Consider the following 27,907-nt stretch of genomic DNA (forward strand, 5'->3'; position numbering starts at 1 on the left):
GCAGCGATAGGGCTGGGCTTGTAACTGTCATACTTGGAACGGCTCCCAGCTATAGCTGCGCCAGGAAGATGTGCAAATTTATGGTGTAATGATGTTATTTGTTATTTTGCACTAAAAAAAACATATTGAACAGTTTCTTTCTTGCTGTCTTAGTGTTCATATAACTTTAATTAAAATATTGTGTTTCTATTAAATGACAAAATACCACAAGATAGCAAGACAATGACTACATTGCTCGACTGAACACATGCTTTGTAAAAAAAAAAAAGAAGTCATATAAATGAAATACAAACCTTTTTTTCTTTTTGTCAAAGTAGTTTTTATACTGTCGTACAGAAAGTTAGACACCTGCCTGATCATAAAACTGCGCACGGAATTTATATGGTTTTAAGATAAGCTAGACAGATGTCTGTGAATGAAAAATGTCTGGAAATCTGGAAAGTATTCACGGTGCTTTACTTTTTCCACATTTTGTTATGTTACAGCCTTAATACAAAATTGATTGAATTAGTTTTTGTCTTCAAAAGTCTACACACAATACCCCTCAATGACAATGTGAAATATTTTTGCAAATATATTAAAAAATAAAAAAGTCACATGTTACATAAGTATTCACAGCCTTTTGTCAATACTTTTACTACAGCCTTTAACCTTTTTAAATACAGTTTCATCCAGGATGTCTCTGTATATTGCTGCATTCACACTGTCAAACAATTAAAATATTTAATCGCGAATAATCGCATTTTGTTCATAGTGCAAATATCACAGAATAGCATTACAAAACATCTCTGACAAAGCATGATCGTAATGTCAGACATTTTTATTTTGTTAGGTTTCCCTAAATTGCCACAATACCTGTGGCAGTGGGGGCGTCGTTGATATGACATCATATGTGTATATTTTTGAAAAAGTAAAAAAAAAAGTGAAATAACATTTAAAACAAATCTGTTAATTAGTATTAACATGTGTATATATTTTCTTACATAATATTGTTTTGTTCTATTTTTAAAGTCCATCCATCCATCCATCTTCTTCCGCTTATCCGAGGTCGGGTCGCGGGGGCAGCAGCCTAAGCAGGGAAGCCCAGACTTCCCTCTCCCCAGCCACTTCGTCCAGCTCTTCCCGTGGGACCCCGAGGCGTTCCCAGGGCAGCCGGGAGACATAGTCTTCCCAACGTGTCCTGGGTCTTCCCCGCGGCCTCCTACCGGTCGGACGTGCCCTAAACACCTCCCTAGGGAGGCGTTCGGGTGGCATCCTGACCAGATGCCCGAACCACCTCATCTGGCTCCTCTCGATGTGGAGGAGCAGCGGCTTTACTTTGAGCTCCTCCCGGATGGCAGAGCTTCTCACCCTATCTCTAAGGGAGAGCCCCGCCACCCGGCGGAGGAAACTCATTTCGGCCGCTTGTACCCGTGATCTTGTCCTTTCGGTCATAACCCAAAGCTCATGACCATAGGTGAGGATGGGAACATAGATCGACCGGTAAATTGAGAGCTTTGCCTTCCGGCTCAGCTCCTTCTTCACCACAACGGATCGATACAGCGTCCGCATTACTGAAGACGCCGCACCGATCCGCCTGTCGATCTCACGATCCACTCTTCCCTCACTCGTGAACAAGACTCCGAGGTACTTGAACTCCTCCACTTGGGGCAAGATCTCCTCCCCAACCCGGAGATGGCACTCCACCCTTTTCCGGGCGAGAACCATGGACTCGGACTTGGAGGTGCTGATTCTCATCCCAGTCGCTTCACACTCAGCTGCGAACCGATCCAGTGAGAGCTGAAGATCCTGGCCAGATGAAGCCATCAGGACCACATCATCTGCAAAAAGCAGAGACCTAATCCTGCAGCCACCAAACCAGATCCCCTCAACGCCTTGACTGCGCCTAGAAATTCTGTCCCTAAAAGTTATGAACAGAATCGGTGACAAAGGGCAGCCTTGGCGGAGTCCAACCCTCACTGGAAACGTGTCCGACTTACTACCGGCCATGCGGACCAAGCTCTGGCACTGATCATACAGGGAGCGGACTGCCACAATCAGACAGTCCGATACCCCGCACTCTCTGAGCACTCCCCACAGGACTTCCCGAGGGACACGGTCGAATGCCTTCTCCAAGTCTACAAAACACATGTAGACTGGTTGGGCAAACTCCCATGCACCCTCAAGGACCCTGCCGAGAGTATAGAGCTGGTCCACAGTTCCACGACCAGGACGAAAACCACACTGTTCCTCCTGAATCCGAGGTTCGACTATCCGGCGTAGCCTCCTCTCCAGTACACCTGAATAGACCTTACCACCCCCTCACCCCCCCCCCCCCCCCCCCGCAACTCCCTCGTCTTCACGTTGTGTCATTGCTGGTTTACGAGCAGACGAGCATGTTCGACAGCGCACACACACGGAGTACTTACAAACAGACACAGTGTGTAGACAGAAAAGGGAGAACGGACGCATTTTGGCTTAAAAACTGACGATAAAGGTGAAGTTATAACACTGAACCACCCTCACAAAGAGGTGCTTTAAGACATGGCTAGCTAGTTAGCGGCTAACGTCCTGCCCCAGTCGGCAGTTTTTAGCTACTTCTAAATCACTAATCCTCGCCTCCATGGCGAGAAATAAAGTACGTTTTTTACAAGTATCATCCCTGCAGGACGAGGAATAGCTAAACATGCTTCACTACACACCGTAGCTCACAGGCGTCAAAACCTGACATCCACTGTAATGATACCAAGTACAATAGCGTACCTAGTCGAAACTACTATGATTATGATATTTTTTTGGCATCACAACATCTTCTTTCGTTTTTAAAAAATGTATATTATGTTCATAAACTCAGGAAATATGTCCCTGGACACATGAGGACTTTGAATATGACCAATGTAAGATCCTGTAACGACTTGGTATCAGGTTGATACCCACATTTGTGGTATCATCCGAAACTAATGTAAAGTATCAAACAACAGAAGAATAAGTGATTATTACATTTTAACAGAAGTGTAGACAGAACATGTTAAAAAAGAAAGTAAGCAGATATTAACAGTAAATGAACAAGTAGATTAATAATTTATTTTGTATCACTTGTCTTTAATAATTTTGACAAAATAATAGAATGATAAATGACACAATATGTTACTGCATACGTCAGCAGACTAATTAGGAGCCTTTGTTTGTTTACTTACTAATAAAAGACAACTTGTCTCATATGTTCACTATTTTATTTAAGGACAAACTTGCAATAAGAAACATATGTTTAATGTACCCTAAGATTTTTTTGTTAAAATAAAGCCAATAATGCAATTTTTTGTGGTCCCCTTTATTTAGAAAAGTATCAAAGTACCGGAAAGTATCGAAATAATTTTGGTATCAGAAGCAAAATATTGGTATCGGGACAACACTAATATATATATATCTTATCTTGGTTTATAGCTGACACCAGGGATGTTGGGCTCGGAAAGGTGCGTGACCACTGCTGTAGAGTCACTGCTCACAAAAGGTTTGTCATTACTGCAAGAGTCTGTTTAATAGAAGTTCTAAAAAGTAGCATAGCGCTTTGTTGAAAAGTGTTCATGGTGCACTGCGATGAAACTTGAGACAATTAGGGATGAACTGACTACTTGTTGCGCTTCACACTTTTACAAGAGGACAGGCTTGTTAATTTTCATGGGCTTTTTTACGTGAGTGCATAAACCGTATCAGGAGTAAACTTGGCAATGACTTGGTTGTCACTGTTGCTGGTATTTGAGGGACTTGTAGTTTCAAGTCGTCTGAAACCAGCTGCTATAAATACATCCTTGCTGAGAACACAGACATGTAGACATATATGGAACTATGACTGCTATCATTCCTACTACTCTAGCAAACATTCTGCACCCCCTTGCTTGACCCTACTCCTAACCCCACCACTTCCTGTTGTATTCTGGGGAAAGGCCCATTAAGAGCGTGAGAATGTTTTTGGGGGGGTGAGTGGTGGTATTTGCAGCAACCGTTGACAAAAGTATTTGAACAGGAAGTGAACGAGCTAAATCGCCTTCATTTTACTGGCAGCAGCAGAACCTCAGAGGTCACCAGAGTTGGAGTTTATGAACCATGAGCTGCGTCCATAACTTTTGTCTACTCCATCAGTGGTTCTCAACCTTTTTTCAGTGATGTACCCCCTGTGAATTTTTTTTTAAATTCAAGTACCCCCTAATCCAGGGATCGGCAACCCGCGGCTCTTGAGCCGCATGCAGCTCTTTAGCGCCGCCCTAGTGGCTCTCTGGAGCTTTTTCAAAAATGTATGAAAAATGGAAAAAGATGAGGGGGAAAAATATATATTTTTTGTTTTAATATGGTTTCTGTAGGAGGACAAACATGACACAAACCTCCCTAATTGTTATAAAGCACACTGTTTATATTAAACATGCTTCACTGATTCGAGTATTTGGCAAGCGCCGTTTTGTCCTACTAATTATGGCGGTCCTTGAACGCACCGTAGTTTGTTTACATATAACTTTCTCCGACTTTCTAGGACGTGTTTTATGCCACTTCTGTTTCTGTCTCATTTTGTCCACCAAACTTTTAAAGTTTTGCATGAATGCACAAAGGTGAGTTTCGTTGATATTATTGACTTGTGTGGAGTGCTAATCAGACATATTTGGTCAGTGCATGACTGCAAGCTAATAGCAAGCTAATCGATGCTAACATGCTATTTAGGCTAGCTATATGTACATATTGCATCATTATGCCTAATTTGTAGCTATATTTGAGGTCATTTAGTTTCCTTTAAGTCCTCTTAATTCAATTTATATCTCATGACACACTATATGTATGTAATATGGCTTTTAATTTTTTGCGGCTCCAGACAGATTTGTTTTTGTATTTTTGGTCCAATATGGCTCCTTCAACATTTTGGGTTGCCGACCCCTGCCCTAATCAGAGCAAAGCATTTTTGGTTGAAAAAAAGAGATAACGAAGTAAAATACAGCACTATGTTATCAGTTTCTGATTTATTAAATTGTATAACAGTGCAAAATATTGCTCATTTGTAGTGGTCTTTCTTGAACTATTTGGAAAAAAAGATAGGTTTTTATTTATATTTATAAAGGATTTTTGAATTGTTGCTATTTTTAGAATATTTAAAGAAAATCTCACGTACCCCTTGGCATACCTTCAAGTACCCCCAGGGGTACGCGTACCCCCATTTGAGAACCACTGCCATATAGTATTGTGTATTTCTTTTATGTTTCGACTAAAGTGCCTCAGTATGATGCATAATTGTTGTATTGACAGCTTTGGAGGGAAAACAGTTCTCTCTTAGGCTGTTTAGTGCAGGACATGAAACGAGCCCGTTGTTTCCTTGTGTTTTGACTGCATGTTGCTCGCTCTCCTACTGCTCCCCAGCTGGCTGCTATGGCGCCTTCCAAACAAATAATGCCTCCCAAAAAGCGTCTGGAGGGAAATTGTTTCGGTGGGGATCGCCAGGGCAAGGTCCCCCGCCCCCAACTCATTGGCCGACTTGATATTGCTATGTAAGACCCACCCTCCAGAGGGGGGGTTACTGCGGTAAACCTCTTTAAGATTCTCCCACATCCAAGCTCGCTTGCTTCTCGTCCTCCCCCTCCCAATGTTGAGGCCAAACGTTACCTCGCATCCCCTCACTTCCTCCTCCTGCTTTACTCATTCTGCAATGTCTGCTCTCATGAATAGTGGCGGTCATGTTCTGCGACTTTCCCTCTGTAATTTGTCCAGCCACTTCTGAGGTAATGACTGCACACACCATGAATCACATCACTGCACTTAAAGGATGGGTGTCCAAAGCGCAGCCTGGGGGACATTTAGTTGGTCCCGCTTACATTCACTGCCAATTGTTGGTTCTAAGCTGGAGATGACTCACAAAAAAATATTTTCCACTAGCATAGGCTGGTCTGACAACACCATATGGTTTGTCTATCGGATGCAACCATGCTGCTTCCGTAGGTTCTTATAGCTCCAATGGGGACAATTTAACGCCTAACCTGGGGGTCAGCAACCCTCAAGCGGCTCTTTAACGCCGCCCTAGTGGCAGAGGTGGGTAGAGTAGCCAGAAATTGTACTCAAGTAAGAGTACTGTTACTTTAGAGATTTATTACTCAAATAAAAGTAAGGAGTAGTCACCCAAATATTTACTTGAGTAAAAGTAAAAAGTATGTTGTGAAAAAACTACTCAAGAACTGAGTAACTGATGAGTAACCTGTTCGTTTAATGATGACGGCAACAAATAATGCACAAAAACATAAAAATAGCAATGAGCAAATTCAAAGCCAGGAATATCTCTTAAGCAACTAAAACAATAATATATATTAAATAATAATACATTAAAATAAAAAAAATTAAGGCAAATTGAACCACAATAACTTAACAGCTCCATAGGCTCAGTAGGCATAGATTACAAAGGAAAATAACAAGTTAGCCTTTACGCAAACCATAAACTGATAGGTGTGGGCTGGACCTGGGAACACACTGTGCACTTCTGATTGGTGTTTGTATGCATGCGTGTGTGTGTGTGCGGGTGTGTCTCTGTCTGTCTGTCTATGAGGCTGCAGTGCGTTAATAAATGTCCCCACACGATGTACATTTGACAGTGATTCATAGCAGGGAAGCTAACATCAGCCGACGGTGACAGCCAAAATATCTACTAACGTTACTTACCGCGATGCGCTTCCTCAAATTTGACGTTGAGTTCATGTAAGCTGAAATGTCCACTTGTTTGGGTAGACACATTTGACAACGCATTACATAACTGTTTTTTTGGTTGTCTGAAGCGTGAACATCGATTTTATGTGAGGCCAGGGGTGTTTGCGTTCGTTGTTGTCGCTGCCATTGTTGTTGTTGTTTGGCGCTGAATCTTTATGTGCAGTTAATCATGTGACCGCCTGGCTCTGTTTGATTGGTGAAACGGAGTCAAACGTCACCAGTGACTGCATTTGATTGGTGAAATGCAGGCATGCGATAGATCCTACTTTGAAGGTCTGTCTGACAAACCAAAACAAACAAAGCGTGCATTAACAGATCGATAAAAATCAGTAGCGAGTAGCGAGCTGAATGTAGATAAATGGAGCGGAGTAAAAGTAGCGTTTCTTCTCTATAAATATACTCAAGTAAAAGTAAAAGTATGTTGCATTAAAACTACTCTTAGAAGTACAATTTATCCCAAAAGTTACTCAAGTAGATGTAACGGAGTAAATGTAATGTGGTACTACCCACCTCTGCCTAGTGGCTCCCTGGAGCATTTTTAAAAAAAGATTAAAAATTGGAAAAAAATGGGGAAAAATATATTTATTTTTTAGTATGGTTTTTGTTTGAGGAGAAACATGACACAAACCTTCCCAATTGTTAGAAAGCCCACTGTTTAATATGAGTATTTGGTGAACATTGTTATGTCCTACTAATTTCGGCGGTTCTTGAGCTCACCATAGTGTGGACTGTGACGCAACAGTTTGTTTACATGTAAAATCTTCCACTCCTTCTTTGTCTCATTTTGTCCACCAAAAGTTTTATGCTGTGCGTGAATGCACAAAGGTGCGCTTTGTTGATGTTATTGCCTTGTTGAAGTGCTAATCAGGCTATTTAGGCTAGCTGTATGTACATATAGCATCATTATGCCTCGTTTGTAGGTATATTTGAGCTCATTTCATTTCCTTTACTTTTATCCTCTTTGTATTTAATTTAGTTTTGCATGTCTCATGAAACATTGTCTGTATGTAATATTGGCTGCATTTCTGATAGTTTGTGTGCCATGTTGTTCCACACCACATCTATACCTTTGACCATTAAAAGCCAGTAATATCCAGGAGTTATCTCACCCTCTAAGTAGCCTCTGATTTACTAATGGTTTCTAATGGTGTAAAAATGTGTAGTATAAATATTAAATGTCAACATTTCTGTCAACGAAGATTTGCAATGTGGCTTTTTCAACGTTTTGGGTTGCCGATCCCTGGCCTCACCACAAGAAAAACATATGAATGCTGTGCACGTGATGCAAGGAAATTACGTTAGATTCTTGTGACAACTTGCTAGGTTGTAGTCATCCGTGGTCGCATGGTAAACATGTTTGATCACTGTCAATTGTTAGCGAGCTGCATTTGTTTGCAGGCGTTCTCATTACGTTGTGCAAACAGCAGCGGACACAGACAAGCATCCATGTGGTTTTTTTCCTATAAGCTGTGGTATGTTCCCCTTCAAGCCATCGGTCTGGAGCCATAATGAGAATTATTATGCATGTGGTGGCATGGGGGCCAAATCCGGCCTGGGAAGGACACCATACCGAGTTCAGTTCAAAACTTGGGAGACAAAATTTTTTGCAGCACATTCTACAGCCACAACATTGCTAGCTGTCCACTTTGCTGCTAATTATATTTGGGTGACTACACTCCGAACACTGTCAGTTCCGAACCAGTTGTAGTTGTAGAGTTTTTATTAGTAGCCAGCAACAAGGTATATTTTTGACGTGACAGATTGTGAGCATAGGTCACAACAGGATAGAGTTGTCAAATGGGAAAAAGTTCCCTGCATGCATGTTATATAATTTTACATTCAATGATAATTATTTATATTGATATTTTCTGCCAGTTTTCACAATATATGATGGAAACTACAAGAAGAGGAACATGGACGACAAAAAACATTTCAAAGACTATGCACAGAGAAGAGTATGATTGCAAAAAGGAGCTAGAAATGCAAAATTGGGACAATGTCCATCCATCCATCCATTTTCTACCACTTGTCCCTTTTGGGATTACGGGGGGTGCTGGAGCCTATCTCAGCTGCATTTGGGTGGGAGGCGGGGTACACCCTGGACAAGTCGCCACCACAGATAGACAGACAACGTTCACACTCACATTCACACACTAGGGCCAATTTAGTGTTGCCAATCAATCTATCCAGGTGCATTTCTTTGGAGGTGGGAGGAAGCCGGAGTACCCGGAGGGAACCCACGCAGTCGCGGGGATAACATTCAAACTCCACACAGAAAGAGCCCGAGCCGGGGGATCGAACACAGGACCTTTGTATTGTGAGGCACATGCACTAACCCCTCTACCACCGTGCTGCCCAATTAGGACAATGTATACAATTAAAATTATGTTGATGAAGCATATGGTAAATGTTTAAACACATTCATAATACTTTATGACAAACATTGTCCATGGAAACAACTCAGCAGGACGCAGAAAAAGAACAATCAACAATGGATGAAAAAAAATGATTAAAAAATAAACACAAATAAATGCCTGCAATAAGAATAATAAATAGAAAATGTGTAACACAAAGGGCATCCTCAATAGCAATGATCAAAATGGCACTAAGAGGGGTCACCCCCAGTACTTTTTAGACAGAAATGTAGATAATGACAACATTATTTTTTAGATTAGTTGAAAGCTTCAAAGATTACTTTGTAAATATTGGAACAAACTTGGAGGAAATGAATCCAGACACAGTTTCAACTGACAACTTTAATGACATCATAGATAGAAATCCCAACTAAATGTTCTTCAAGAAAGTGATGCAATCATAAAAAATGCAAATACAAGACTTTAATCGATTGTAATGGAATTCATATGTAACCAATAAAAAAGGTTATTGAAGAGATCTCAGGACCATTAATGTACGTATATTAGAAACCTATCATTTCAAACAGGCAAATTCCCAAACAAAATGAAAATAGCTAAAGTTGTAAGGATTTATAAGACTGGAGACAAACACCAATTTACAAATTATAGACCTGCTTCTTTACGTCCACAATTTTCTAAAATCATTGAAAAACTGTTCAATAACTGATTGGAGGGTTTCATTAACAAACATAGAATACTCGCTGAGAACCAATATGGATACAGAGCTTATATTTCAACATCGATGGCTTTAATTGAAATTATCAATGCAATAGACATTATGCAGCGGCAGTATTTATGGATTTAACTTAAGCATTTGACACAATTAATGACAATATTTTAATCAAAAATTTAGAACGGTATGGCACCAGTGGTGGCATGGCGTGAGAAGCTACTTAACCAACAGGAAGCAATCTGTGAAGCTTGACGAACACACGTCTGCAGAGCTGAATATATCCTGTAGTGTCCCACAGGGCTCAATAATGGGACCAACTTTATTCAATCTTTATATAAATGATATTGGTAAAGTTACAAAAGACTTGAAGTTAGTATTATTCGGGGATGAGGAGAGAACACACAGAAGCTAATACGAATAATAACAGAAAAAATGTATAAATTAAGAGATGGTTTGACAAAAACTGGCTATCTTGACACAAACAGACGGAATAGACATTGAAAGAGTAAATTAAATCAAATCTCTTGGTTCAATGATTTATTATAAAATAAACTGAAAATCTCATACAAAAAATGTACAACATAAGGTGGCAAGAAATACATCAATAATGAATAAAGCTAAATATGTGTTGGACAAAAAATCTCTTCATTTTCTTTACTGCTCGTTCGTAAGATATTGTGCTGAAATATGGGGAAATAACTACAAAAATATGCTTCAGTCACTAACTGTTACAAAAAAGATCAGTTAGAATAACACATAATATTGGATGTAGAGAACATACAAACTTTTTACTTATTGAATCAAAAATATTGAAATTCCACGACATAGTGAATTTACAAACAGCTAAAATTATGCACAAAGCAAACTATAACCTGCTACCCAAGAACGTACAATTCTTCTCAACAAAAGAGGAGAAATATAACCGTAGAGGAAAATGTAATTTAAAACATTTGTATGCACGCACAACACTTAAAACCTTCAGTATATCAGTATGTGGAATTAAATTATGGAATGGATTAAGTAAAGAAATCAAACAATGTACTAATATGATCCAATTAAAAAAACTCTTCAAACTTAAAGTGTTTACAAAGTACAAAGCAGACAAACCATGATAAAAAGTCTGAATTTACTGTTAATTTTATTCATCTCATCATATGAAATACAACTTACTTCAATAATTATTATTTATGTATTTACTTTTAATGTTATTATTTATGGAATATATTGTGAATAAATTGAGAACAGGAAGTGAACAAAAGTGTTAGCAATTGCTATGTAATGCAAAAGGGGTAGGATTAAACAAGCTCTGCTTCTTCCTACTCCTTTTCGAACATGTTAAAAAGAGAAACTGGAAATTTGGATGTGCTGCAAATTGTAATTGTGTGCATGTGTGAAATAAACTCAAACCATACCATATTTATGTTAGTGAAGGATCTACTAAAAAAACCTAAACATTCTGTTGTACATTACATGGGACATGCAAATGTCAAAAACCCAGGCAAAAGAGGTTGGTAGATGAGAATACATTTAAAGGTAAAATATAGTATACAGAAATGCACCTAAATGTAGTCTTGATTACCTAAATGTTATTTGTGTGGTAGCACTTCTTGCTTATAGAAATGTTCCTCTTTTTTTTTTTTTTTAATATTGCTCTTTTTTCCTCAAAGGATGCTCAAATCCTGGCATTTTAACCTTGCTATCAGACATAAAACACTGGGGTTCAAACTTGTAATTTACATAGCAGAAGCATTCCTCAAGGCACCCCTTCAAGTCCTTGCCTTTTTGGCAGTAACGTATGTAACTTTTGGGTCCTATATTTTTCATCATTTGGACTATTCAACTGGTGACCCACAAGTTCAGTACAAAAAACTTGTGACAGATTTTTTTTAACACACTAGAGTGCTGTCATTGACATGATCTTTGACTAGATTTTGTTGCAGAAGTTTCTAAAAACCAAAAACAAATGACATACATTGAAGTACATCACATGTTTACAAACCTGCACAAGACAACATGTCTGGAAAAGAGTCGGAAAAAGTCAGATCTTGTTTAATCCTACCCTGTTTAGCATTCTTCTCTGCTCCATGTGCTGCAACAAATGGTAACACATGTTCATTTTAAGAACCACATCAAGACCAAAGCCAAACACAAAGATGTGCTGCAAATTAAATACAGCCTAGTATTCGATTGGCTAATAAAACATAAAGATATGCTCTCAAAATGTGGGTATATACATTTGGAACAAAATGCTTTTAAACAGGGTTGTCCAAACCATTTCCACCGAGGGCCGCAACAGAAAGATTGAAGGATGCACAACTTTCTATCCTAATCTATTTTGGAGAATACACATTTTTTGTATATGCAAAATGTGTGGTTAACAAAGCAAATTAGTGTCATCGCATTATTAATTCATTATACATTGAGAATATGCCAAAGACCAATAAAAATAAACTTGGACTGAGAATTACGGCAGGCCGCACTCTGCAACAAAAGGTCAATAGCCTGATGCTTCTAAACAATTATCAACAACATACTACCAAATATTGTTGTAATGTATGATATAGTGCCATCAGTGAATACTGTTCATAAGGTACAAAGGCACATTGTTACAGATAGTCCTACTCAGTGGCTTTATGGTTAGAGTGTCCGCCCTGAGATCGGTAGGTTGTGAGTTCAAACCCCGGCCGTGTCATAACAAAGACTATAAAAATGGGACCCATTGCCTCCCTGCTTGGCACTCAGCATCAAGGGTTCAAACTGGGGGTTAAATCACCAAATATGATTCCCGGGCGTGGCCACCGCTGCAGCTCACTGCTCCCCTCACCTCCCAGGGGGTGGAACAAGGGGATGGGTCAAATGCAGAGGACAAATTTCCCCACACCTAGTGTGTGTGTGACAATCATAGGTACTTTCACTTAAAGTAATGCTTAGTGTATCTAATAATGTGGCCCTTTTGCTATGATCACTTAATATTTAATTTACATTCCCCTGACTGTGAACTTCACTTCCCCTGTCACTTGATTTACTGCTATTTACTATAGCACTCATTTAATTGCAGCCTATCCAGGTCCAACAGTAAATAAGAACTGCCTTTGTTTTTTTTCATCAGACCTTAATCTGGCTGATTGCTCTGTTAATGGAAGTGTGCTGCAGCTGCCTGCCTTGACGTCTCAAAGTAGTGAGAACAAAACAAGACTGCGAGGCTTGTTATTTGCTTATCACACTGCCCTGCACTCAGCCGTAAAGTCCAGTCTGTTAACCCGCTCACTCCTACTCATCAGCAAACATTCCACATTCATCCTCTCCAGGACAGTCTTTGTTGAGCACAGACACGAGACAAGTGATCCGATTTTTATGACTCTGCAAGTTCTTCTCAAACATTAATTTTCATGACTCTCATCGCTGTGGCCAGTCATTTGGAAGCAGTGTAGCTCAGGAATGATCCACGACTCTCTGCAATAAATTTGACTTAACAAAGCTTGACATACTTTGTTCCCTCAAATAGTGGCCATCTCTCTAATAGTTGCAGTATGTGTCAACGCCGCCTGTTAACCCCTCAAGAGAAAGGATCACAGTTAGGAAACGCTCAAGATAAAACTAAGGTAATACTTTAGTATGGGTAACATATTCACCATTAATTAGTTGCTTATTAAAGTAACAAAGACTTAATTTACAGTTTTTAGGACACTAGGGGAACATATAAGGGTTAGGGTTAGGGTTACTAATAAGCAATAATTCTGAGGGAAGACTCTTAGTTAATGCTTACTGGTTGTGTAATAAGCCCATGGTAAATGGTAAATGGGTCATACTTGTATAGCGCTTTTCTACTATTTTAAGGAACTCAAAGCGTTTTGACAGTATTTCCACATTCACCCATTCACACACACACTCACACACTGATGGCGGGAGCTGCCATGCAAGGCGCTAACCAGGACCCATCAGGAGCAAGGGTGAAGTGTCTTGCTCAAAGACACAACGGACGTGACTAGGATGGTAGAAGGTGGGGATTGAACCAGTAGCCCTCAGATTGCTGGCACGGCCACTCTCCCAACTTCGCCAAGCCATGCAGAATAAGGCATTAAAAAGTACTTAATAATGACTAATTAAGAGCCAATATGTTACTAATTTTCATGTTAATAAGCAACTAATTAATGGTGAATATTAGGGATGTCCGATAATGGCTTTTTGCCGATATTCCGATATTGTCCAACTCTTTAATTACCGATACCGATATCAACCGATACCGATATCAACCGATATACGCAGTCGTGGAATTAAACATTATTATGCCTAATTTTGACAACCAGGTATGGTGAAGATAAGGCACTTTAAAAAAAAAAATTAATAAAATAAAATAAATAAATTAAAAAAAAATTCTTGAATAAAAAAGAAAGTAAAACAATATAAAAACAGTTACATAGAAACTAGTAATTAATGAAAATGAGTAAAATTAACTGTTAAAGGTTAGTACTATTAGTGGACCAGCAGCACGCACAATCATGTGTGCTTACGGACTGTATCCCTGCAGACTGTATTGATCTATATTGATATATAATGTAGGAACCAGAATATTAATAACAGAAAGAAACAACCCTTTTGTGTGAATGAGTGTGAATGAGTGTCCAATGAGTGTAAATGGGGGAGGGAGGTTTGTTGGGCTGGTGCACTAATTGTAAGTGTATCTTGTGTTTTTTATGTTGATTTAATAAAAAAACAACAACAAAAAAAACAAAAACAAACCGATAATAAAAAAACCGATACCGATAATTTCCGATATTACATTTTAACACATTTATCGGCCGATAATATCGGCAGGCCGATATTATCGGACATCTCTAGTGAATATGTGTTCCCCATACTAAAGTGTTACCAAAACAAATTATTGCATTTGTTTTACCTATTAAATGAACCTAAAATATGACTTATTTTATCTTTGTGGAAAATATTGGACACAAGGTGTTATGAAGCTTATTACAAACCCCGTTTCCATATGAGTTGGGAAATTGTGTTAGATGTAAATATAAACGGAATACAATGATTTGCAAATCATTTTCAACCCATATTCAGTTGAATATGCTACAAAGACAACATATTTGATGTTCAAACCGATAAACATTTTTCTTTTTGTAAATAATCATTAACTTTAGAATTTGATGCCAGCAACTCGTGACAAAGAAGTTGGGAAAGGTGGCAATAAATACTGATAAAGTTGAGGAATGCTCATCAAACACTTATTTGGAACATCCCACAGGTGAACAGGCAAATTGGGAACAGGTGGGTGCCATAATTGGGTATAAAAGTAGATTCCATGAAATGCTCAGTCATTCACAAACAAGGATGTGGCGAGGGTCACCACTTTGTCAACAAATGCTTGAGCAAATTGTTGAACAGTTTAAGAAAAACCTTTCTCAACCAGCTATTGCAAGGAATTTAGGGATTTCACCATCTACGGTCCGTAATATCATCAAAGAGTTCACGTAAGCAGCTAAGCCCGTGACCTTCGATCCCTCAGGCTGTACTGCATCAACAAGCGACATCAGTGTGTAAAGGATATCACCACATGGGCTCAGGAACACTTCAGAAACCCACTGTCAGTAACTACAGTTACTGACAGTGGGTGCTGTTGAATGATGCTGTTTGGCCAAAATGCGCGAGGAATTTGCGGGCTTTGGACAAAGTTGTGAGACTGTGCATATTTTGCAAGGTTCGGTGGAATTTGCATGTATTAGTGCGATCGCGACAAGGCAAACGTAAATTTGTGCAGGGATTAATGAATGAATGAATTATAGATGAGCAGTGGTTGACAGTTGTTTTTGTGCACTGGAACTCTCGCTAACCAAAACAGCAGCACCTCGTGAGGCACGTAAACGGAGAAAATAAAGAAAACTTCAAAGTGCTAAATGTGTACTTTTGACAGATCAATCAATCAATCAAAGTGTATTTATATAGCCCTTAATCACAAGTGTCTCAAAGGGCTGCAGAAGCCACAACGACATCCTCGGCTCAGATCCTACATCAGGGCAATAAAAAACTCAACCCAATGGGATACAATGAGAAACCTTGGAGGGGGTCGCAGATGTGGGAACCCCCCCTTCCCCCGGACGATCGGTGCAATGGACGTCGAGTGGATCTAGTTAATAGTGTGAGAGTCCAGTCCATAGTTGGGCCAGCAGGAGATCATCTTGAGTGGAGACAAGTCAGCAGCACAGACACGTCCCCAACTGATGCACAGATGAGTGGTCCACCCCGGGTCCTGACTTTGAACAGTCACCTAATAACCTCTCCACGCAGGAGAGGTTAGATCTAGGAAGATAGATCTAGGAAATGTGTTGAATCTCAACTACTTCTTTCATGTTTTCACCTTTGACCTTGTCTGTCTGGACTGACTGAAGGCATACTTAACAACCCGTCCACAAGAGCAGAACGTCTGGCTTGGCGATAGCAACAGGCTGTCCTTTTCTATTGACATCGCTGGCCTGAAAGTAGCTGCACAAGGAGCGGGGAGACTGAAAGGATGCACTTTTTGCCTACATTTACTTGAGAAAAATAATATTTAGACTTTATGTTCAAGGTTATTGGTAAAAAAAAAGAAGCAATTTGTGCCAAAACAAAGCTGAACTTAAGGTTATGCTGCCTTTTCTCCATCTTCAATGTCATGCTTTATAGCTTACCATTAGTCATACTGCGGCCCAAACTCCTCTTTTAGTTTCTGTCCCTGCAGAGTCATCAAAAAGCCACTTCACACCTGCTCTCATGGATTGTAGACTACATTTTCAATGTGTCTTGTTTCTTTGTGAGAATGAAAAAATAATTAAGGGTGTACTCACTCGAAGCCAATCATACGGAGCCTGGGCTCACTTCACACCTGAAGCACGGTACTTTGGTTACTGTGAGCAGCGGCGGCAAAGTCCCCGCTTACACTGCACACCAAATTAGGTTTTTTTGCCCTCAAGTAACACAGATTGGATATTTTTTGCCAGTCTTAACAAAGTGCTTCAAATCTGATATTTTCACATCAGATGTGGGCCACATCAGGAGATAGTCCGAATCCGATTGGAATCTGATCTTTTCAAATGTGACTGCAGTCCAAACATAAACGTGACCTGAATGCGACGTTTACGTCTTTCTTGGGTAAGCTACGTCATTCGTGTGTGCAGGAAAAGACACGCCCCGCCAGCGGAAGTGGATACGTCACCACAACATCCGGTTTCGATGAGCAAAGTATTTTTTGGCAGCCAAATTATATGTATGTACAGTATGTATATACAGTCATGGTCAAAAGTTTACATACACTTGTAAAGAACATAATGTCATGGCTGTCTTGAGTTTCCAATAATTTCTACAACTCTTATTTTTTTGTGATAGAGTGATTGGAGCACATACTTTTTGGTCACCATAACATTCATGAAGTTTGGTTCTTTTATGAATTTATTATGGCTCTACTGAAAATGTGACCAAATCTGCTGGGTCAAAAGTATACATACAGCAATGTTAATATTTGGTTACATGTCCTTTGGCAAGTTCACTACAATAAGGCGCTTTTGGTAGCCATCCACAAGCTTCTGGTTGAATTTTTGACCACTCCTCTTGACAAAATTGGTGCAGTTCAGCTAAATTTGTTGGTTTTCTGACATGGACTTGTTTCTTCAGCATTGTCCACACGTTTAAGTCAGACCATTCTAAAACCTTAATTCTAGCTTGATGTAGCCATTCCTTTACCACTTTTGACGTGGGTTTGCGGTCATTGTCCTGTTGGAACACCCAACTGCGCCCTGATGATTTTAGGTTGTCCTGAAGAATTTGGGGGTAATCCTCCTTTTTCAATGTCCCATTTACTCTCTGTAAAGCACCAGTTCCATTGGCAGCAAAACAGGCCCAGAGCATAATACTACCACCACCATGCTTGACGGTGGGTTTGGTGCTCCTGGGATTAAAGGCCTCACCTTTTCTCCTGCAAACATATTGCTGGGTATTGTGGCCAAACAGCTACATTTTTGTTTCATCTGACCACAGAACTTTCCTCCAGAAGGTCTTATCTTTGTCTATGTGATGTCAACACACATTTATCTTGTGTGTTGTTTCCAGTCTTATTTCTAGTGGATCTGATTAAAGATAAATGGTGAAGATCTTTATTTCCTTCTTATTCAGGGAACAGTGAAATTTCTCTCTGCGTTTAACCTGCATTTAGCACTTTGAGACTTGTTGTTCAAATGTAAAGTGCAATATAAATAAAATACATTATTAATATTATCAACCCATCGTCTTGAGGGGCAGTGGGCAGCCATCGTGCAGCGCCCGGGGACCGTGTCCGGCCCCCAGGACAGCGAAGCTTGCCTATGTGGGCCACCCAAAGGTGTCCTGCCAAAGGACACAACAGCAGGAGAAGGCAGGATTTGAACCAGGAACTCGTTTTGCCTTCAGAGCCATGTTGTCCCCAGACTATTTCTACTGAGTAAACTGGTGGTTGTCGTTAAATACTTGCGAAAGAAGCGATCACACAAATGAAATGATGCTCCTTGGTAGTGGTCCCGATACCAATATTTTAGTATAGGTACCGGTAACAAAATGTATTTAGATACTTTTCGGTATTTTTCTAAATAAGAGGGACCACAAAAGATTGCATTATTGGCTTTATTTTAACAAAAAATCTTATGGTACATTAAACATATGTTTCTTATTGCAATCGAAGAACAATTTTGTCCTTAAATAAAATAGTGAACATACAAGACAACTTGTCTTTTAGTAGTAAGTAAGCAAACAACGGCTCCTAATATGTCTGCTGATGTATGCAGTAACATATTGTGTCATTTCTCATTCTATTTTGTTAAAATTATGAGGGACAAACTGTAAAAATGGATTATTAATCCACTTGTTCATTTACTGTTAATATTTGGTTACTTTCTCTTTTGACATGTTTTATCTACACTTCTGTTAAAATGCAATAATCACTTATTCTTCTGTTGTTTGATACTTTACATTAGTTTTGGATCCATCCATCCATCCATCTTCTTCCGCTTGTGAGTTCAAACCCCGGCCGAGTCATACCAAAGACTATAAAATTGGGACCCGTTACCTCCCTGCTTGGCACTCAGCATCAAGGGTTGGAATTGGGGGTTAAATCACCAAAAATGATTCCCGGGCGCGGCACCGGTGCTGCCCACTGCTCCCCTCACCTCCCAGGGGGTGATCAAGGGTGATGGGTCAAATGCAGAGGACAAATTTCACCACACCTAGTGTGTGTGAGAATCATTGGTACTTTAACTTAACTTATCCGAGGTCGGGTCGCGGGGGCAGCAGCCTAAGCAGGGAGGCCCAGACTTTCCTCTCCCCAGCCACTTTGTCCAGCTCTTCCCGGGGGATCCCGAGGCGTTCCCAGGCCAGCCGGGAGACGTAGTCTTCCCAACTTGTCCTGGGTCTTCCTCGTGGCCTCCTACCGGTGGGACGTGCCCTAAACACCTCCCTCGGGAGGCGTTCTGGATGATACCACAAATATAGATATTGGTCCGATACGAGTAGTACTGCGATACAATTCCAGTACCGGTATACTGTACAACCCTACTCTTTGGTTACACACGCAAATGTACTGCAGGTTTTGACTTTTAAATCATTTTGAGTCTTTGTATAGGCTCCAGCACCCCCCCGCGACCCCAAAAGGGACAAGCGGTAGAAAATGGATGGATGGATGTATTGTGTTTCTAGAATCATGGTTTGTGTCGGTTCATTGAGCTATCATTCAGTTATCACAGAGCGAAGAGAACGCATGCATTCATACCTCAAAGGTTGCTGATTTTGTATGTCGGCTTCTAGAGCCTTATGAATGGCGACCCTGGAGAGACAGTGAGTTTTTAAATGAATGTGGGAGGAATAAAAAAGGCCTGTATGATGCTGGAGAGCACTGAGGCCAATGCACAAATGAAAAGTGGTGATAAGGATGGCTGTATAAAGATATTGTGAATATAAATGAATAGAATAAAAAACGAATGTTTTCCAGAGGATCACTAGCTCATGCCATATCTATAATTGGATATCAGTACCGTGAATCCCCAAAAGGCTGTAAATGGTAACAAATGAACTCAATACGACTCTGTCACTACTGTATCCTCAATTCAGCCTGGGAAAAGAAAGCGAACAAGTAAAAGTATGCTCGCTTTAACAATACCAAAGGTCCATATGGAGTGGTCATTAGAAGTGAAATGCAACACCGGCTGATTTTTCTCCATTTCCATCCCGGTGTGTTTTCTAGGAAACTTGGCAAGGAAGAGGTTCAAGTTTATAAGAGCATATTTTAAAACAGCATGTCTGCATGTTGCATCTGGTCTGCCTCATTTCCTGTTTGTTATCGAGTTAAGGCCATGTATGGAGGTGACTTGCTATAGACAGTGGATAGTGTCTGGCAACACTTCGTATCGCTGCTGGCAACACTCCCACCGCACCCTTGTCCATGATAAAATAAGACAATATGTTTTTAATGTGCTTCGGTACAGGGGTGCCACAGTCACCGCATCATGCTGAGAGCTCCTTCGAATATTGTGCTGACCTAAATGATCTACTAAGGCAGTATTTAGACATCAGGATTGTACACTTACATGCCTCACACTAGGGTTGTGTTCAATATTTTCATTTTCACTTCATTGTTATCTTTATATAATTCATTAAAATCAAACAAAGACAACAACCATCAACATAACATTTAAGTAAATTATGAATGAAAAGGAGCAGAAGAAAAGCTAAAAACTTGTAATATCTATTCCCTATTCGCACAAGTGCAGCAATTGTCTTTCAATATAAAAGACTACAAAACCATTTTTTAATTAACAAATCCATCCATCCATTTTCTACCGCTTATTCCCTTTTGGGGTCGCGGGGGGCGCTGGAGCCTATCTCAGCTACAATCGGGCGGAAGGCGGGGTACACCCTGGACAAGTCGCCACCTCATCGCAGGGCCAACACAGATAGACAGACAACTTTCACACTCACATTCACACACTAGGGCCAATTTAGTGTTGCCAATCAACTTATCCCCAGGTGCATGTCTTTGGAGGTGGGAGGAAGCCGGAGTACCCGGAGGGAACCCACGCAGTCACGGGGAGAACATGCAAACTCCACACAGAAAGATCCCGAGCCCGGGATTGAACCCAAGACTACTCAGGACCTTCGTATTGTGAGGCAGATGCACTAACCCCTCTGCCACCGTGCTGCCCTAATTAACAAATAAACCAAATAAAATAAGACATAATTTTACTCAGTCATATCTTTTCGTCATCATGATTTAAAAAAAAAATTTAAATAGAGAAAGAGTAATTTTGTTCCACTGTCAAGCTTGTTCCAAAACACAACACTCGATTGAAATGCTGTTTTTCATTGTCACGGTTTTAAAACTAGATTTTAAAACAGCTAAGTTCCTTTTAGAGTATAATTACGTTCTCTTTTTATCAATCTATTTTAAATGTTGTTAGGTAGAATTTGTCTATGTGCTTTAAACAGGATTTTTTAGGATACTGTGAGTAAGTAAGTAAGTAAGTACTGTGTTTCCATGAATTTAAACAACTTAAACAAGTTGAAAAACGTATTCGGGTGTTACAATTTAGTTGTCAATTGTACGGAATATGTACTGTACTGTGTAAACTGTACTGTGTCATATAATGTATTCTCTTCCTCTGCAATCTACTAATAAAAGTTTCAAACTGTAAGTAAGTAACATTTATTTGTATAGCACCTTTCACAGGCAAAAAGCCACAAAGTGCTTCACAACGCAGTTAAAATATCAGAAATTACAATCAATATAAAAGGCCAATAAAAAACACAGTATAAATATACAATATACAACAATATAGAAGACAGCATAAAAGCTGGCACACTGGCAGCCAATGAAGTTCTTTTAGAATAGGGGATATGTGGGTCCTCCTATTTGTAAAGGTCAGAATTCTCGCTGCAGAGTTTTGCACTAATTGCAGTCAAGAAAGCTCCTTCTTGTTCAGACATGAAAACCGACTGTTACAATAGCAACGAGGGCACAAAAGAATGAACGATAAGCCCCAAATCATTCTGTGACACCATTTTCCTGAGTTTAGAGATGTTCCTTACACGAAAGAAGCAGTTCCTGTACTCTACCAATCCATTACATTTCAGTTTGTTTAACAGTTTGAATATTGGGTTTGTGGGTTCCCTGTATGCATTTCCAGTGATGATTCTTACGGATTTCTTCTGCAAAAATATAAAATATGTCTTACAGGCACTACCCCACACTTCAATACAGTCTGATAGATATGGAACGATCAGTGAATTATACAAAATGTGCAATGCTTAATTGAGCAATGTCTTCACCTTTTGAAAAATAGCAATACTTTTACATATTTTAACCTTTGTATCGTTTACATGTGATTTTTATGATACATTGTCATCAATCATAACACCCACAAACTGAATCTCTTTTGTTCTTTGAATCTTAACTCCTTGGACATATAATGAGACACACATTTTTCATACTACAACAAAAATCATACATTTTGTTTTATCAGTATTCAAAGATAATCTGTTAACATCAAACCCTCTTTTAATTTTAATAATTGTGTTTTCAACCACCTCTAACACATCTGTAATATCTTGTCCTGAATAAAATAAGGTTGTGTCATCTGCAAATAAAATACACTTGTACAGTTTGGAAACTATCGTAAGTAATATCATTGGCATATATAAGAAACAGTAAAGGTCCAAGGACCGATCCTTGTGGTACTCCACAGTTAACTTATGTAAAGCAGATTTCCTATTGTTAACTTCTAAAAACTGTTTTCTGTCCTTCAAGTAACTTCTAACCCACTTACTCATGTGCAACTCCTCTTATTACATATTTATACAATTTGTCCAATAATAATTTCTGATCGAGCATATCAAATGCTTTTTGAAAATCTAACAAAATACTTACTAAATATTGTTTTCTATCTATTGCAATAGACATTTTTTCCGCTAAATCAAATATCGCTGTTGTTGTTGAGTGATTAGAGCGGAACCCATATTGACTATTGCTTACAATATTATATATTTTTTAATAAATATATTTAACCTAAAAGCAAACAATTTTTCTAAGATCTTTGAGGACTGTGGAAGCTGTGATATTGTTATATAATTGGAGGACTCGTGCTTGTTTCCACCTTTTTAAAGTGGTATTATTTTAGCAGTTTTCATATGATCTGGGAATAGTCCTTTAATGAATGACAAATTACAATTTACATTACATGGCTCAGTACCTAAATCTATGATGCTCTTTATGAATGACATGTTTTTGTCTACATAGCATTTCAATTTAGCCTACTTTATCAAGAAAAAATAATGTTTATATTTCCCATTATAGCTTCTCCAGTTTTATTATCAACTGGGCCGATTTTAAAAAAAAAATTATAAAAATCGTTTACCATATTATTTCTGTTGTGAACATCTTTATTATCTTTGTTGAAAATGATTTGGAATCTTAAGTTATACCTTTTCTTTTTTTTAGAACCCTGTTAATTGTGCCCCATGTACCTTTTGTGTTGTCTTTATTTTTGTCTAACCAATCGCCCACTTACACACATGCATTGTCAGTGCATAATTGTGTTAACACTCAGAAGTACGACCATAGGCGCCGATCTATGTACATTTCTGCCAGTGGTGTGTATTAAAAAAAAAAAAAGACGTTCAGCGAAGTTAATATCCCATATGATTTGTGGCTTTATTATTTTCGTGGCAAACTCGCCACAAAATGAACTACAAGAAGATTGATTTTTTTTAAATTATTTTAAAGATTGAAAGTTGCCATCAATCCTACGTGAGTGATCGGCGCCTATGAGTACGACTACATGCAGATGGCCGCCAGTACGTGCTCCAAATGGTCAGTGTGCAGCAATGCAGCCTTACCACCCTCAATTGTCACCATTTCGGGGAAGGGACTAACTCAAGTGTTTGCATCGGGCAATTAAAAAAAGACAGAAGAAGTCAAATGAAAAGCAGATACTTATTGCGATTATCATTTCTGCTAAGTGATTTGGGACAGTACTACAATGTTAGGAAGCACGCATGTACATAGTGTTATAGTCCACATATCTATGTGTGAGCGTGCACGATTTGGAGCATGTGCATCGTGTGACCTGAGATAGCCTGCAGGCCTTTCTGCAGTGTCGTCTGCTGTGAGCAACAAGGCATTTATTCCTCATTATCTGCTCTTATCGTCACCACTACAGCTTCTGGTGGGCTTTCTTCTGTTCTCTGATCCCCTGATGCACTGACGTTGGTGTTGTTTAGAGTGTGTCTTTGTCCATTTGGCAGGGCACTGACCTGAGAAAGGGCCTGCTGGCTAGGGATGGGCATTGAAACTCAATGTTGTGATTGCTGACATGGTAGTAACCATACCGGAAATAAAAGAGTCTCTATCGGTGTCATTTTGGTGCTAAATGAATGGAAACTCATCCACATGTAGCAAGTGCTCGAAGTAATGTAGCATGCTGTCAGAGGCACTTATGCCATTTTAAACTTTATTGCCCACCTTAAAGGGAAAGTGTACTTTAAAAATATATATATATTGTCATACACAATCCTTATGTGAGACAAGAACACATATGTTTTTCTTTTTGTATGCATTCTAACTCGTAAACAAAAGTCAGCTAACAATGGAGCCAATAGGAGTCGCTCTATCCTGCCTATAAAGCGCTTTAAAAAAAACATCCAAAAACCTCCATCTAAGATGTGTGCTGTAAGTATATATGTAATGTAGTAGCAGCCACATTCATGAATGAATGAATTAATTTCACAGAGGCATCACAACGTTTGCGTTTTCTTTCAACAACACTAGTGACTACTACTCATGCAGACTTCATGAGAGACAACAAACATAATAAACATTAGGGCCTGATCTACTACAGATTAGCATGTACTAAAACACATGCAAACTTGATAGCACACGGAAAGCTGAGCTACTTAACGCGTGCAATGTGGTTTGCATCTGTAAAGTAAGCAGAACAAGGGGCACAATCCAATTTCATTAAGATGCTAAATGTGTGCTCGTCGTCAGAACACCCACAACACTGGGAGGAGAAAATGCAAATATAAATATTTAGCTAATGCAGCCTGATTTACTACAAACCCCGTTTCCATATGAGTTGGGAAATTGTGTTAGATGTAAATATAAACGGAATACAATGATTTTCAAATACTTTTCAACCCATATTCAATTGAATGCACTACAAAGACAAGATATTTTGATTTTCAAACTCATAAACTTTATTTTTTTTTGCAAATAATAATTAACTTAGAATTTCATGGCTGCAACACGTGCCAAAGTAGTTGGGAAAGGGCATGTTCACCACTGTGTTACATGGCCTTTCCTTTTAACAACACTCAATAAACGTTTGGGAACTGAGGAGACACATTTTTTAAGCTTCTCAAGTGGAATTATTTCCCATTCTTGCTTGATGTACATCTTAGGTTCTTCAACAGTCTCTGGGTCTCCGTTGTGGTATTTTAGGCTTCATAATGCGCCTCAAAGTACAACTCTGTTCATTGTTATGTTCATATATTTGTTATGTTTTTCATGTGTACGCACACATAAACACACATACAGTATGAGATGGACTTGACTCGGACTTGCCCTGTCTTGACTCGGGACTTGACTCGAGACTTGAGGGTAAAGACTTGATACTTACTTGTGACTTGCAAAGCAATGACTTGGTCCCACCTCTGACTAATACACCCCCATACCATCACAGATGCTGGCTTTTCAACTTTGCGCCTATAACAATCCGGATGGTTCTTTTCTTCTTTGGTCCAGAGGACACGACGTCCACAGTTTCCAAAAACAATTTCAAATGTGGACTCGTCAGACCACAGAACACTTTTCCACTTTGTATCAGTCCATCTTAGATGAGCTCAGGCCCAGCGAAGCCGACGGCGTTTCTGGGTGTTGTTGATAAACGGTTTTTGCCTTACATGGGAGAGTTTTAACTTGCACTTACAGATGTAGCGACCAACTGTAGTTACTGACAGTGGGTTTCTGAAGTGTTCCTGAGCCCATGTGGTGATATCCTTTACACACTGATGTCGCTTGTTGATACAGTACAGCCTGAGGGATCGAAGATCACGGGCTTAGCTGCTTACGTGCAGTGATTTCTCCAGATTCTCTGAACCCTTTGATATTACGGACCGTAGATGGTGAAATTCCCCAAATTCCTTGCAATAGCTGGTTGACAAAGGGTTTTCTTAACCTGTTCAACAATTTGCTCACACATTTGTTGACAAAGTGGTGACCCTCGCCCCATCCTTGTTTGTGAATGACTGAGCATTTCATGGAATCTACTTTTATACCCAATCATGGCACCCACCTGTTCCCAATTTGCCTGTTCACCTGTGGGATGTTCCAAATAAGTGTTTGATGAGCATTCCTCAACTTTATCAGTATTTATTGCCACCTTTCCTAACTTCTTTGTCACGTGTTGCTGGCATGAAATTCTAAAGTTAATGATTATTTGCAACAAAAAAAAATGTTTATCAGTTTAACCTCTCAGTTTAACATAAGGACGTAGGTCCTTAATGTTAGCGCTTGTAATAACAATGTTACTAATACTTTGCTAATATTTAGGTCACAAAATTGAGTTTTGTTGCCTCTTTTTGGATGTTCTTTTTAGTAAGTTAGATAAACTACCAACGACAATTTAGCCTGCTCAGTGGCCTTGTGGTTAGAGTGTCCGCCCTGAGATCGGTAGGTCGTAAGTTCAAACCCCAGCCGAGTCATACCAAAGACTATAAATATGGGAGCCATTACCTCCCTGCTTGGCACTCAGCATCAAGAGTTGAAATTGGGGGTTAAATCACCAAAATGATTCCAGAGCGTGGCCACCGCTGCTGCTCACTGCTCCCCCCACCTCCCAGGGGGTGAAACAAGGGGATGGCTCAAATGCAGAGGTTAATTTCACCACACCTAGTGTGTGTGTGACTATCAGTGGTACTTTAACTTTAACTCCACTGTTAGCTGACTTTCATTTACGTTTATCTACGAGTTAGAATGCACTAAAAAAAGACATAAGGGTCGTGAATGATAAGCAAAATTCCGAACATAAATGTGCGGTTCCCCTTTAATACTCCAACAGAAACACTTAGTTCCAACACAGCACACATATTTCACACACATTATGCACCAATCACTGTCAGAGCCAGCAAGGTCCATTCACGAACCTCGGAATTCCTCAACATTACAACGCAAGCAAGTCGTTTTTTTGCACAATCTGTGTGTTCTGTATTGCTGCAATAATTATGACAATTTGTTGTGGATTGTATTTCATTTTGTTGCATTTGTTGCAAAAGTAACAAACCGGCGGTTAAAATGTGAATGATATCTGTCTCCATGCTGGCTTGTAATCCCCTACTTCTAGTTCTTTGATGAGCTTTTTTTCATTGCCATTCTGGAACAGAAGAAAGTTTCCCCACCAAGTTGTAAGCACACAGTTTTCCAAAATGTCCTCCTAAAATGAAGAACAACCAAGCACTTAAGTCCAAGCTGTGACTGCTTCCTTCATTGCTACAGCATATTCCTTTCAGCATGTGAGCATCTGGGCAGCACACAGCCTCCAGGTGGACTGATTAGGGTTTATAATTGAAAAGAGACATTTCCTGTTTAGTCAGGGTGTGCATATATGGGGGACACTGGGGGAGGAATCAAACAATAACAACCGGAAGACTGGTGAACTGCAGGGCAAGTCCTCTTGAGCCACTCCAAGTGCTTCAGCATCATGTGGGCAGAGAGTCACGTCTGAGAACATCCACATGTTCACGCCTGACTCACCGCCAGTGGTCTTGGGAAATAAACTTGGAGTGTTGCTTTCCCACTGGAATGGGAAACCTATCAAGCACCCATTCCGCTTTAAGATAAATGCTTCTAGGACTCACACGAGCAAACTACAGTCCATGGGCCATTTGCGCCCATTAAGTAAGTAATGGGTTTTTCAATGCAGTTTTATGAACACACTTTGGGCCTGATTTACTAAGATCTAAATACCACAGCCTAAACAGCGTGTGCAATCTATAAAATAGGGTGTATTATTAGTGGGCATGTTGTGTGTGATCTACTAAGACTGCGTGTACCTTATTTAAA

Source organism: Nerophis lumbriciformis, linkage group LG05, assembly GCF_033978685.3.
Source record: "Nerophis lumbriciformis linkage group LG05, RoL_Nlum_v2.1, whole genome shotgun sequence".
NCBI lineage: Eukaryota > Metazoa > Chordata > Actinopteri > Syngnathiformes > Syngnathidae > Nerophis > Nerophis lumbriciformis.